Source organism: Neltuma alba, unplaced genomic scaffold (genome assembly GCF_004799145.2).
Source record: "Neltuma alba isolate B1F8T4 unplaced genomic scaffold, ASM479914v2 tig00012799_pilon, whole genome shotgun sequence".
Classification (NCBI taxonomy): Eukaryota; Viridiplantae; Streptophyta; class Magnoliopsida; order Fabales; family Fabaceae; genus Neltuma; species Neltuma alba.
The window spans coordinates 126,577-142,143 of record NW_021637196.1 but is presented as its reverse complement, the minus strand read 5'-3'; positions in this window follow the sequence as shown (position 1 = coordinate 142,143).

The window sequence follows — 15,567 nt, the reverse complement described above, 5'->3', positions numbered from 1 at the left end:
AGAATTTTTTGTTCTTATTTATAAGATATTGAGAGAAATTTTTATATAGATGTATAATTTTACTTTTTATTTATAATGATGTTGACTTTGTTTACATGGAATATAATACATATTAAATAAAAATAAAATTAGAAAGTTATTAAATTTTAAATGAGAGTTAATAAATTTTATATTTTTTTTAATATGCATAAAATATATTAAGAGTAATTTATAGATAAGACCAGAGGAATACGAGTACTGATCAAAACACAACCGCTACATATCTTTATCCTACTAGCATTAATTTGATGAATGAAAAAGCTTCTGAAAATACGCCAGAGTATGGATATAAAAGGGGGAGTATGAGTAGCAGTCAACAGGAGGATTAGGTAATATAGAAATAATTTTTTTATGAAGTAAATTTGTAGACATTAGTACTCATTATTATCTTTGCTCTTTAATATAAGTTTCATTTTAGTTTAATTTCTTTATTAAAGTGAATTTATATTAAGGACCACAAGTTTTTTTTTGTTTTGGTGTTGGATGTATCAAAATTTTTTGAAGTGTTGAATACATCTAAAAAAATAGTATTCCCAGTCCTAATTATAAGACTTTATTTATAGATTATAAATGAGGTCTTATAATTAAGATCAGAAGTAATATTATATTATTACCTCCTATCACTAATTCAAGAGTTAGATAACTAACTTACATATATTAAAAAATTAACTATTTATAATAAATAAATATTATTTTTTTAAAAATATCTCTTTGTGCATTAAAAGTAAATGAAAACTCCATACGGAAGCTGGTATAATATACTCCCTCCGTTCCTTATTATAAGAGATATTTGATGCTTATGATATGTTCCTATATATAAGAGACACTTAAAAGTTGTCTCTACTTTTTTGTGTTGATTTCCTATTTTACCCATATTTATTGTCTCCAACTCACACTCTCTCTCCTTTCTACTTCTCTTTCTTTTAATAATTTACCATTGTTCTCTCTCATGTTTTCTCTCCTTATTAATGAGGGTATTTTTAGAAAAAAAATTATACCTTTTACGTATTGATTGTTCTTAACTAATTTTAACTGTTTTTTTAATCAACGTAATTCGGTTATTCGTCTCTTATAATAAGGAACGGAGGGAATAATATTTTTTTGACCAGCACGGTATAATATAATATTGAAGATTAAAGTAATACTCCCTCCGTTCCTTATTATAAGAGACATTTGATGCTTATGGCATGTTCCCATATATAAAAGACACTTAAAAGTTGTCTTTAATTTTTTGTATTGATTTACTATTTTACCTCTATTTATTGTCTCCTACTCATACTCTCTCTCCCTCCTACTTCTGTTTCTTTTAATAATTTAATTGTTCTCTTTCATACTCTCTCTCCTTATTAATAGGGGTATTGTTAAAAAAAACATTATACTTTTTACACATTAATTGTCCTCAACTAATTTTAACTGTTTGTTTAATCAACGTAATTTAGTTATTTGTCTCTTATAATAAGAAACGGAGAGAGTAGTATCCAAATATGAAGTGGTAACACGCAGCTAAAACCTGCCATATGGCGGCCATGAGCTTCCCTCATTCCACGGGCAATCTGCCGGCCAGTGTACCTCGTCAACTCATTAATTTAATTTCAACAAATTTTTTATTTCGGATTAGAAAATTAATTTTATTGTCATTTTCAACAAACAATTTGGGAAATTATTTTGAAGTCCCATGCAATTTAAATACAAAAAACGGCCCTATGAAATGTACAAATGGCTAGTAAAGTCTCCATTACCAAAATATCTCTGTTTTATCATAAAATTTTTAACCTCTCTACACCAATCGCAGGAGATTCGGTTATACATGAAGTCTTGGTAGGATTAGAACCTAAAATAACTTGATTTCCCCACCAAAAAAAAAACCATTAGACTATTTATAGTCTTTTTTGGAAAAAAAACTACTTATACTCTTTAATATAATTTTGTAAAATATTATATATAACTAATAATTAACTTTGAGAGTAAAAATAACCTCATAGTTATACGTGAACAATAACTTAAGTTTAAGAAAACTTTTTTGGCGTAAAGCGGGAAAAAAAAACAAGTTAACTTGTATGAGCATCGAGTGCTCATCATAATCTAGATTATTGAAATTGATTTTAAATTGTTTATATTTGATTTAAATGTTTTTCAATCTGATTTTTTTTATTTTAATAAATACATAATTTAAAATAAAAATGATCTTATAACCAAAATTTTTTTGTAAAAAAAATAAATTTATCATTAGCAAATTATAAATTTAAAACTTTAAATTTAAACCATTCAGATTTGATTTTAAATAATCCAAATTTCATTAAGTAAATTCCAAGTTGGATTACAAAGCAATTCTTTTCAGGATTAACTGAAGGGCTAATGGCATTTTTGCTAGGAGAGTCCAACGAACAATCAAAACGTTGCCACTTTGTGTCACTATCCACAATAAATCCAAAGCATACTAATAATATATATATACTGTGCATATACTACTATTGGAAAGGCTGGTTGGTTTGGTTTATACAGTTTGGAAAGCCATTGAAAAGGCTTCCTTGTATTTAAATGCAGTCACAGGACTCTTGCATTTCCCAAAACTGCTTCTCACTTAACTGCCCCCTTCATAAATGTCTTAATTAATTCACCACCACTTTCATTTCCTTTCCTTAGGTGTTCCTTAATTTCAAAATCATCACTCTCTCTTAATTTGAAAATTGTGCCGTTTTGTTACAAGATTTTGAATTTTTCTCACAAGCATTTAATTATGATGTGGAAATTTTGGTCCCCTTCGGTTTCATTTTCCTTTGTTGATTTTCACTTAATTTTAATTTGGTCCTTTTGATGGTATATTCAGTTTCAGTTTCATTCATCAACTTTGGCTAGGAATAATTCCTACTTCTCTTGTCATATTTATAAATGACTTCTAACATATTTTATGCAAACAAAAAAAAATCTTAAATTTCATTAATTCTCATTTAAAACTCAACAACTTTCCAACTTTATTCATATTTAGTATACCAACATATTTTACATGAAGTATATTATATCTCATGTAAAAAAATCAATACAATAATAAATGAAGGGTAAAATTGTAAATCCATACAAAAAAATTTCTCTCAATGTCCTATAAATAGAATCAAAAAATATTTTTTCTTTCTGCCATATAAATAGTACTAGTGGAGTAATTCATTAGCCTTTTTTTAATTTTTCCTAATATGATCCCCAAAAAAAAATTTCTCTCCTCTTAATTTTATTGGTACCTAATTTACTTTAATTTGGTTAATGTTTTAGTTCATTTTTCCGCAAATGCTTTAACTTAAAAATGTTAAAGCAGAGTTAATACTGTTATCCCATCAAAAGAAAAAAAGAGTTAACATTGTTATTTTTTAAATTGATATTTAAACAACAAACTAAAGTGAGGATGAAAGGATAAAAATAGTTGGGGGCGTCTGTCGTTTAAAATTTTTTTCCAAAGAAAAGAAAGCCAATTTTTTTAAAGAAAGTCAAATAATAAATTGAAATTAAAAATTGCAAACGTCCAAGTTAAATATAAGATAACCCTGTCAATTTAGTTGAGCTTTATATAAAATAGAACTTTATATGCTAAGATTTAAAAACCAAAAGGGAAAATTTCACCCTTTTTAAGAAAATTCAAATTTTCTAATGATAAGGCTACATGTTTACACTCTTCTTTTTGCGAGACCTTTAAATTCAAAGTAACAATGACTGTGCTTGTGCTTGTTTGGTTTCTTTAGAACCCAAATTTAAATTGAAGCAGATTTGCTTTTAAATTAGGCTTGAACCATAATATTGAATTTGGATTTTCTTTATGCATTTCATACTAACTCATTTTCAAACAAATTTTTAAATTTCCCATGACTGATTTGGTTAAAATTTAGCTCAACATAACTTAATTTTTATAATTTTAACTTAGTTTATATTCAATTCCTAAACTTTTACGTACTACAACTCAATTCATATAATTTTAACTTTTAATAATTTAAAATTTTTAGTTCTGACTGCTTTGATCCTTATTATTTGTTATTTATAAGAGTTTCTTATATATCAAAGAGAACATTATATAAATTAAATCTTTTAATTTTACCCTCATTAAGAAAAGCATTAAATATTAGTATATTTTTTCTTACTCATTTGATCTCTCTTCGCTTTTATTACAATTAAAAATGTAGTATTAACAAAGATACAAGTAACAAATAAAAAGGACCAAACTCTCCCTATAAGTGACAAATAGTAAGGATCAAAGTGGGTACCATATAATTCTATTTCCTATAATATGTGGACTAGTATTTTAAATAGCTGAACTACAAAATCACTAAATCAAAGTTTAAAAATTGAGTTACAGCCGAATTAAAATTATAAGAATTAAATTGCACCGATTTAAAATTTAAAGATTAAATTACAACTTTTTTTTGACCAAGAGATTAAATTACAGCTGAATCATAAATTATAAGGAAAAAAATTAATTTTCTCAAAAATCAAAAACAATTTTTTAAAATTTAATTTAAATTGAGAGAAAATAGTTGAGTTTTGGGTTTAGAGAAAGGAGGAAAACAAGAAATGACGTGCAAATTTGGCTCATCTCCCAACTGAGTTGTAAAACCCAAGAATGAGGTGAAGCCTCGTCTTATACTGCTTGCTCTTTTTCTGCTTTCCGTGGGATTATGGTTGGCACTTCACATCCTCCCACGCATTAAATTCATATATTTATTTTGCCTTTTTCCCATAACGTTTGTCTCATCCCTGTCGTCTAATTTCATTGATTAAAAAGTGACCCCAGAAAATAAAAAGAGGATAAATATATCAATTAATTTTCCTTTTTGTGGGATAAGAAGAAAAAGGATGAAGAGAAATAAAGAAAGAGGTACTAAAAGGAGGTGAGGAGAGGGAAATGCAGTGTTTTCACTGGGACTCAAAAGTACACTTATGGGCGGACACAAGAATTTGAATTTTTTTACTCAGAACAGCAATATCTTTAATTTTTTCCCCCATATAGAACATTCTTATCCATCAATTTGAATTTTTGGTTCAACCATATAATTTATATACCTGAAAATAAGGTAGATACAGCATAACATGGCCCAAAAAAAAAAAAAAAAAGACACTGTCACAGTTCATAAGTTGTTGAGAAAAAAAAAATCGTTTGAGTAATTGACGAAATTTCCAGGCACCTGCAAGTAACGTGGAATCTCTCCCTTAATAATTTGGATGAAGTTTTTAGAGCGAAAAGACTAATTTAGAGGTGGGAACTTTACTCCCTCAGAGTCAACGTTTTTGGTAGGCTTAAATGCAAAGACATCTAAGAATGTATTTTGTTCGTCTCTTATTATAAGATCTTTTTAATTAAATTATATTGTTCAGAAAAATAGTTAGAATTAGTTAAAAATAATTAATATATAGCAAATATACTCCTATATATAAATGGGTAAACGTGAGAGAGTAATAGAGAGATAGATGAAGAAAGAAAATGTATTAAATGCATTAAATTAGAGATAAAATAGGTAATAATATATTAAATGCTTAGATAAACTCAAAGAGGATTTTATAAAAATAAACAGACCCATTCAAAAAAATTAGATTTTATAATAAGAGACAGGAGTACGTACTTGGTAGATGTATGTATTTGATGAATTTTCTTTCAAATAAATTGAAATTTATTAACTCAACGAGATCAAACAACAAATACGACTTATCTCTAGTTTCATTAATCACCTTCCACTTCTTCAGTCAAAATGATTGATTAAGGATATAAAAGTTCCCATTAATCTGATAAGACAATTTAGCTTATTAATCAGAAAATTCTTTTTCCTTGGTATATGACAGCATAGGACATGCCAATCATTATTGACTAATAACCAGCTTCAACCATAATGTCTGTAAAAGGGTGATAAGTATCGCACCTCCTAATTAAGCAAGTTAATAGCTTACGCCCAGTCAGAAAGAATAATAAAGATTTTTCTAAGGCTTTTTAACCCGCATAAATAAAGATCATGAATGATTCTTGTTAACTCTGCAATGGCTGGAGGAATAATAGTAGTACCTCTTGTCCTTACTATAAAAACTAGTTAATTATTTTGAGTAGGTTAAAAAAAAAAGTTAAGTTGGTTATTTATAATAAATAGGTGTTATCTTTCTTAAAATATCTTTATTAATCAAGTATATTGGTTAGAACTACTAGAAAGACTGTCTTGGAAAAAAAATAGATAAATATGAAAGACAAAATAGATTAAGGTCTTATATAGAATCAAAATAAAAATCAAATAAACTCTTATATTAACAATCGAAGATAGTAACTATTCCTGCATATCTATCTATTTTGTCAATCATGAATGGCTCCTCCACAATCACTCCTTCCATCATCTAGCATAGATCCATCCACTTCAACCTTGACAAATCCTTAGGAAGTTGCCGCAATTCCCCCCAAAAAGTTTGAGTGAACTTATAGAACTTGCGCCTTCTTATCAAGTTTTGATCTGAACAAGCCAGATTGAGCATTTGATTGATCAACCGAGTCTTCTGTCTCAAAGCTTTTGTTGCATCTAGAAGCCCAAATGTACAAATAACCAAATTACAAATTAACATAGTTAAAATTGATCATTTGCTACCTCTGGTCCTTAACATAAGACCTCACTTCACTTTTATTTTGATCCTAAGTATAAAATCTCAATCCACTTTGTCTTTTATATTTATTCATTTTTTTAAGATAGTACTACCTCCGAGCCTAATTGTAAGAGCTAGTTGACTAATTTGAAGAAATTAAGAAAATAAGTTAAGTTAGTTATTTGTAATAAATATGTGTTGTCTTTCCTAAAATATCCCTTACTAATTAAGTGTGTTGGCTAGAACTATCATTATTAGAAGGACTATCTTAAGAAAAATGGCATAAATATTAGAGACAAAGTAGATATGGGTCTTATATTAAGGAGCGGAGGTAATATTTTTAATAACGGTAGTTTTAGTCAATAAACTTGATTAGTAAGGATATTTTATGAAAGATAATATATATTTATTACAAATAACTAACTTAATTTATTTGTTTAATCTATTCAAATTAGTCAATTAACTCTTATATTTAAGAGTGGAGGTAGTATGATAAATGTGTGAAAAATGATTTTTTTTTTCAAGAGAATGAGCAAGAAAATAGACGACAAGCTAGGAAAAAAAATTTGAGAGGGACATATAATTAATTCAGGATAAAATTTTTTTAAAAATTAATTAATTTTTTAAACAACTACATATTGCAATTTATAAAAAAACCCAAAAAAGTAGTTTGTTCCGTGTAAAAAAAAAAAAACCCAAACTCACATGTCTCGCACTTTTAATGGGAGACTTCCCAAATTTGGACTCTGAATAATACTCCTTTGATCCTTAATATAAGATCCATTTAACTAATTTGATTAGATTAAAGAAGTTAGGTAAGTTAGTTAATATAAGAAATGTGATAAATTTTTCTTAAAATACCATAATCATCTTTCTTAATACCCCTCTTCCTCTTTTACTTGATTATAGTTGAAGGAGTATCCATAGGGGTAATTTAGAGAAAATTGATAAATATGAGAAATGAGTAAGGGTGGAAACAGGCCAGGCCAGGCCAGGCTTTGCTCTTAACAGGCCAGGCCTGTTTTGGAGCCTATTAGCCTGAGCCTGGCCTGTGGCCTGTTACAGGCTTATTTTTCAGCCTGAGCCTGGCCTGGCCTGAAACCTGTTAAAAAGTCTGTATTTTTAAAAAATTCAAATTATAATAATTATTTTTTTAAAAAAAAGCCAAGATTAAAAAACGTACATAATAATTAAATTTTTAGTCTTGTCTTTTATTTAAATTTTAGTATCATAAGTACTATTTTAAATCTTAATTATAATTTATAAGAATATTATTGAAAACTAATTGTAATTATATGTTAAAATTTGGAATAAGACTACGTTTAAGTACACACAAAAAATTAAAATTAAGACAAATAAATAAAGAGAAAAAAATACTAATTTTATAATGAATAAAGAGGGTATCATACTTAAATTAACATAATACGTAAGTTAGTTAATTTATCATTCTTGGAACAAAATTTTTCTTTCCTATTTTCTTTATATTTTTAAGATTTAAAAATCACATTATTTATTGATATTATTATTTTAAATTATATTTTTATCTTCACTTGTCATCTAAACTTCAAAATCTAAGAAAAGATTAAGCTATTAACTATATATTAAAATTAAAAAATAAATTAAAAGAGCACATTAATAATAATAGCATTAATGAATTTTTTCATATATTATGATTATAAATTCCTAATAGGCCCAGGCCGGCCTAACAGGCTTAACAGACTTTTTAAAAAACCTAAGCCTGGCCTGTTTAGTTAAACAGGCCTTCAAACAGGCCTGAGCCTGTCTTTTTTGAGAAACAGACTAGGCTAAGCCAGGCCAAATGCAGGCCAGGCCATAGGCCCCTGACAGGCCGCCTGGCCTGTTTCCACCCCTAGAAATGAGTCTTATATCTAGGACCAAAACCAACTTAACAATTGGATCTTATATTAGGAACTGAAGGAGTATTATTTTTTGTCCTTGATATAACAGTTAGCTTGACTTTCAATTTGATTTTAAATATAAGATCCTGATCTATTTTGTTTATCGTATTTATCTATATTTTTAAAAAATCCTTATAGTAGTTACATATGTTAAATATTTTATTAAATCACATGTAATTAGTAAGGGTATTTTAGAGAAAACAGTAAATATTTATTACACATAATTAATTGGGAAAATTGCAAATAAAGACCCTCCAATATATAAAATAGCTATCAGGGACCCTGAATTTGGAAAATAGCTTCAAAGGACCCGGTCCCAAATTGCAAATATAAAATGATGGTAGAATGTCCAAAATGCCCTCTGTTTTTCTCTCTTTCTTCCTCTCCAGATCATCTTCTTCCCGACCTTGCCTCCTCATTTTCCTCTCTCTCTTCGTTCTCTCTTTCCTCTCCAAGTTTCCTTCCCTCTCCTTACTCTTTTCCCAAAGTATATGTAACTCACAATGTCTTTCGGTGGTCCTCTCTTCATTGTCATCCCTCATCACTTTCTTCTTATCTTGCTTACCTGCTCTTTTGTCGACAATGAAGCCTCTTCCATCATTCTCTCTGTTGCTGTGGAAGGAGAGGAGAGTCGGGAGTTTGAGGGAGAGTGACAGTCATTTGCAATGCTTGTAATGTTTGCTTGCAATGTGTGCGGTGATTGCTTGGTGCTGAGACAACGCCCAATAAATCTGGATTTTTATTCTTTATTTCTATTTTGATTTTCAGCTTGTGTTCATAATTGAAAATAACGAGTTTGATAAGTTGTTGAAAATAACAAGTTGACAAGTTCTGATACCCACTTCACGACAAGTTCAGTAATGCGAATAACAAGTTTAGCAAGGCAATAACAACTTTTGATAAGCAATTCATAGAAATTCGAGTTTCTGTGTTAAAATGACAGCATTTTCAGATTTCTTTAGCAGATGACAAGTTCTGATACACAATTCATGACAAGTTCAGTAAGGTGAATGACAAGTTTAGTAAGGCGAATGACAATTTCTGATAAGCAATTCATAGAAATTTGAGTTTCTGTGTTAAAATGACAGGTTTCCAGTAGGTTTTCATACTTTTTCTGTTAAAATGACTGGATTTCCACATTGATTTATCAAATGACAGGTTTACAATAGAAAATGACAAGTTTTCATAAGATTTTTATGCCTTTTTTTGCTGGAATTACAATTTGCACATTTCTGACAGCAACAACTTCTGATAAATACGAAATGACAAGTTCAGAATAAAAAATGACAAGTTAAGTATAGCAAATGACAAGTTCCCACAATGTTTTCATACATTTTCATACCTTTTCTGTTGGAATTATAATTTGCACATTTCTAACAGCACCCACTTTTGATAAACACGAAATGACAAGTTCATAATGGAAAATGACAAGTTAAGTATGGCAAGTGACAAATTCCCATAATGTTTTCATACATTTTCATACTTTTTCTGCTGGGATTACAATTTGCACATTGCTGATAGCAATCACTTTTGATAAACAGTAAATGACAAGTCCACAATAGCGAATGACAAATTAAGTATGTAAAATGACAAGTTCCCATAACGTTTTCATACAATTGTAAATTTCTCTGTTAAAATAACAATGTGCAGATTTCTGACGGCAAGCACTTATGATAAATAGTAAATTAGGAGTCCATAATAATGAATGACAAGTTTAGTAAGGCGAATGATAAGTTTAGTAAGGCGAATGACAACTTCTGATAAACAATTCATAAAAATTTGAGTTTCTGTGTTAAAATGACAGGTTCCCAATAGGTTTTCATACTTTTTATGTTAAAATGACTGGATTTTCACATTGATTTATCAAATGACAGGTTCACAATAGAAAATGACAAGTTTTCATAAGATTTTTATACTTTTTTTGTGGAATTACAGTTCGTACATTTCTGATAGCAATCACTGCTGATAAACACGAAATGACAAGTTCACAATGAAAAATAACAAGTTAAATATGGCAAATGACAAGTTCTCATAACGTTTTCACACATTTTCATACTTTTTTTGCTAGAATTACAATTTGCACATTTCTGACAGCACCCATTTTTGATAATTGCAAACAAGCTCTAAATTGTGGAAATCAAGTATGATAATTGTATTTCGGTGGAAAAATCGATCAAGGTGTGCTATGTGAGGAACAAACGAGCCCTAAATACAGTGCTAAACGAATAAAGTTCTCGCTTTATATGTAGAATTTGATGGTTTCTTGTTCATATGATATGGCAATTTATATTTGGGATTTCATGGTTGAGGATGCACTTGTGAGTGGATATGATCATCGTAGTGCATTTGCCACTGGTGTTGATATGAGCATGCTTCTTGAGGGGCTTATGAGAGTTCTGGTGCTATAGTTTTATACGTTAGGAGGAAATGAGAGGTGAAGTTGATGATGAAAGATGTTAATCAGAAGTGGTTGCTGTCAGAAATCTGCACATTATTATTTTAGTAGAGAAATTTACATTTGTATGAAAACGTGATGGGAACTTGTCATTTTACACACTTAACTTGTCATTCGTTATTATGGACTCGTAATTTACTATTTATCATAAGTGCTTGCCGTTAGAAATCTGCACATTGTTATTTTAACAGAGAAATTTACAATTGTATGGAAACGTTATGGGAACTTGTCATTTTACATACTTAATTTGTCATTCGCTATTGTGGACTTGTCATTTACTGTTTATCAAAAGTGATTGCTATCAGCAATGTGCAAATTGTAATCCCAGCAGAAAAAGTATGAAAATGTATGAAAACATTATGGGAATTTGTCACTTGCCATACTTAACTTGTCATTTTCCATTATGAACTTGTCATTTCGTGTTTATCAAAAGTGGGTGCTGTTAGAAATGTGCAAATTATAATTCCAACAGAAAAGGTATGAAAATGTATGAAAACATTGTGGGAACTTGTCATTTGCTATACTTAACTTGTCATTTTTTATTCTGAACTTGTCATTTCGTATTTATCAGAAGTTGTTGCTGTCAGAAATGTGCAAATTGTAATTCCAGCAAAAAAAGGCATAAAAATCTTATGAAAACTTGTCATTTTCTATTGTAAACCTGTCATTTGATAAATCAATGTGGAAATCCAGTCATTTTAACAGAAAAAGTATGAAAACCTACTGGAAACCTGTCATTTTAACACAGAAACTCAAATTTCTATGAATTGCTTATCAGAAGTTGTCATTCGCCTTACTAAACTTGTCATTCACCTTACTGAACTTGTCATGAATTGTGTATCAGAACTTGTCATCTGCTAAAGAAATCTGAAAATGCTGTCATTTTAACACAGAAACTCAAATTTCTATGAATTGCTTATCAGAAGTTGTTATTGCCTTGCTAAACTTGTTATTCGCATTACTGAACTTGTCGTGAAGTGGGTATCAGAACTTGTCAACTTGTTATTTTCAACAACTTATCAAACTCGTTATTTTCAATTATGAACACAAGCTGAAAATCAAAATAGAAATGAAGAATAAAAATCCAGATTTATTGGGCGTTGTCTCAGCACCAAGCAATCACCGCACACATTGCAAGCAAACATTACAAGCATTGCAAATGAATGTCACTCTCCCTCAAACTCCCGACTCTCCTCTCCTTCCATAGCAACAGAGAGAATGATGGAAGAGGCTTCATTGTCGACGAAAGAGCAGGTAAGCAAGATAAGAAGAAAGTGACGGGGGATGACAATGAGGAGAGGACCACCAAAAGACATTGTGAGTTCCATATACTTTGAGAAAAGAGTGAGGAGAGGGAAGGAAACTTGGAGAGGAGAGAACGAAGAGGGAGAGGAAAATAAGGAGGCAAGGTCGGGAAGAAGATGATTTGGAGAGGAAGAAAGAGAAAAAACAGAGGGCATTTTGGACATTCTACCATCATTTCATATTTGCAATTTGGGACTGGGTCCTTTGAAGCTATTTTCCAAATTCAAGGTCCCTAATAGCTATTTTATATATTAGAGGGTCTTTATTTGCAATTTTCCCCTAATTAATTTAACTAATTTTTTTTATACTTAAATTAGTCAATTAACTTTTATATTAACAATTAGAGGTAATATTATACGAAGAGAGGAGATACACAAGTCTCTTCCATATCCATTCTCCCGTCTAATTTGACAACCTCACCATTTCACATTTTATTTCCTAGTCAGATGATAATCATTCGCAGGTCCATTATGTTTGTTTGTACTATTATATACTTAAATAAAGTTGTAAACTTGTGATTAATCATTACTATTTTTGGTTTTAATTATAAAATATTATTTATAGTTTGCAAACGAGATTTTATAATTATAACTGGATGTAGTATTATGTTAAGATAAGTTTTGACAATAATTGAATAGCAAATAAATATGAAGTGTAAGATTAATTAAATTAAGCTTTCATATTTTCTATACACACACCCACTACTTCGTGTTCTAATTACAATATTTTGTTTATATGCTATAAATGAGACTGGAGGTGGCAGTAATTAATCACAAGCATATAATAGTACAAACAAATGTAGTGAACCAGCGAATGACTATCACCTGACTAGGAAATAAAACTGTGAAATGATTTCACTAAAAAAAAAAAAAAACCTGTGAAATGATGATGAGGCCATATAATAAGACACGTGTAGCAGCAAGCCGAACAAGGGTAATAAAATTTTTAAATAAAAAACACAACAAAAAATCATCACTATATTACTGTTGTTATAATTTATAAAGTTACTGTGAACGTGCATGAATCATGACCCATATGGTCCTATTAGTTTTTATCCCCCCAAAATAAAGAAAATTGCTGCGGCTCTTGGTATTTTCCAGAATGTTGGATATTTTAAAAATAAATAAGAATTTATTATATATTCCTTCCTATCTTTAATCTAACGGCTAGTTGGAAAGTTGGATGTAGTTTTAAATATAAAATTTTAATCTATTTTATCTTCTATATTTATCATTTTTTAAAAATTAGTTTAGTTAGAATGTTAAATATAAGATCTCATAAATACCCAAGCAAAAACATTAATGAGTTGTTTCTTAATGGTTATCTAAATTTCAAATTGACATATGATATGATGACCACACATGGATATTTTAGAAAAATCATATTACATTTATCATAATTAATTAAGCTTTTTAATTTTTTTATCTATCCAAATTAATAATTAAATAGTTCTTATCTAATAAGAATTGGAGGTACTACTATGTTTGAATTGAGCTTTGAGAGGGTATTTTATGATGAGGGGTTTTCCTTTCCATATCTAAGTAAGCGGGCTACCTTCTGGTTTTTTTTTGGGGGGGGGGGGGGGGAAGAAAGTGGGCTACTTCGGCCCAATTTTTTAAAACAAAAAAAACCCCCCCAAATTTCGGTGTTCAGTATACTACCTTCAATGCCAAGTATTATCCTTGGTTGCTAATATAAAATCTAATTTATACTGCAAATTGTACCCCACAAATTAGATTCTATATTAAAAACTAGAGGTAGTATAAATTGCAATTATATACTCTACACTAATCAATGTTTCTCTTTCTTTACTTATTATTCCCAAAATAAGCATTTAGTGATAACGATCGGCATTTCATATTTGTCTAAAATAAAAGTATTGATTAGAGACGACTTATGGTCCTTAATATAGGATCTTGTTTGAATTTTATTTTGGTCCTAAATATAAGACCCCAATCTACTTTATCTCTCTTATTTATACATTTTTTTTTCTAAGATAGTCCTTCTAACAATAATAGTTCTAGATAATACACTTGATTAGTAAGAATATTTTAGAAAAAACAATACTTATTTATTACAAATAACTAAATTAACTTTTTTCATTAATCTCTTCAAATTAGTCAACTAGCTCTTATAAACAGGACCGAAGGTAGTATTTTGAATCTTAGAACTGAAAAAATGACTTAGATTTAGGAATTTTTTTTTAGCCAAAGATTTAGGATTACGACTTCAAAAGTAGTAGGATATTAAGTAATGTTTAAAGAATGATAACATAATTACGATAACCTAATAATAGGAACTAAATCACGAAAGTAAAAAAAAAAAAATTTAAATCTATAAAAACCCCAAATCTCTTTTTCCTATGACTAAATGATTATAGACATTGTTTATCAACTATAAACAATATTTTATAAATAGAATCGAAGGTAGTATAACCATAACCTATTACCTATGCACCTATTAATTATTATGGGAGAGGTTCCTATTGACAATTCATGCTTGAGAAAGATTAAAGAGATACGTTTGATGTCATGGGGTTACAAGGTCTCCAGTTATATGTGAGTCAAAATATATATTTTTCTAGTTCTATTTATAACGCAGAGTAAAAAAAGGTTTTTGGTCCTATTTATAGAGTAAAGAGAAATTTTTTATATGAGCATATAATTTTATCATTTATTTATTATTGTGTTGGTTTTATTTTTATGGGGTATAATGTATATTAAATAAGAATAAAGTTGAAAAGTTGTTAAATTTTAAATGAGAGTTAATAAAGTTTAAAGTTTTTTTTTACATCTTGGAAGTGACTTATGAATAAGATAAGAGCAATATATTTATTTATAAATTTATCCGTAATGTAACTTCCTTTGTATGTATATTATATTAACGAGTTTTTCTTCTTTGAATTTTCCAAATAGTGAAATCAAATCTTAACGTGGCTTAGTGAAAACAAGATGAATGGCATTCTAATTACCTAAGCTTCACGTCATCTATTCTAATAATAGTTCACTTTCTCTTGTGGATCTCCGCCAACAATCTAACTCCATCCCACATTAATCACTCAAATCATTTCCATTATTTGCATTTTCTCTTCTTTAGAGTGTATCAAAGAACAACCACTCAAGAACACAAAAGATGAATGGCAGAGAAATAGCCGGAAGAAAAATTTCATGCTATAGTCACGGACATTGCTTCAAATTTCAAACACTGGGCATTCTATTTCTACGTACCCATTACTTAACATCACATTCTTTGTCCAAA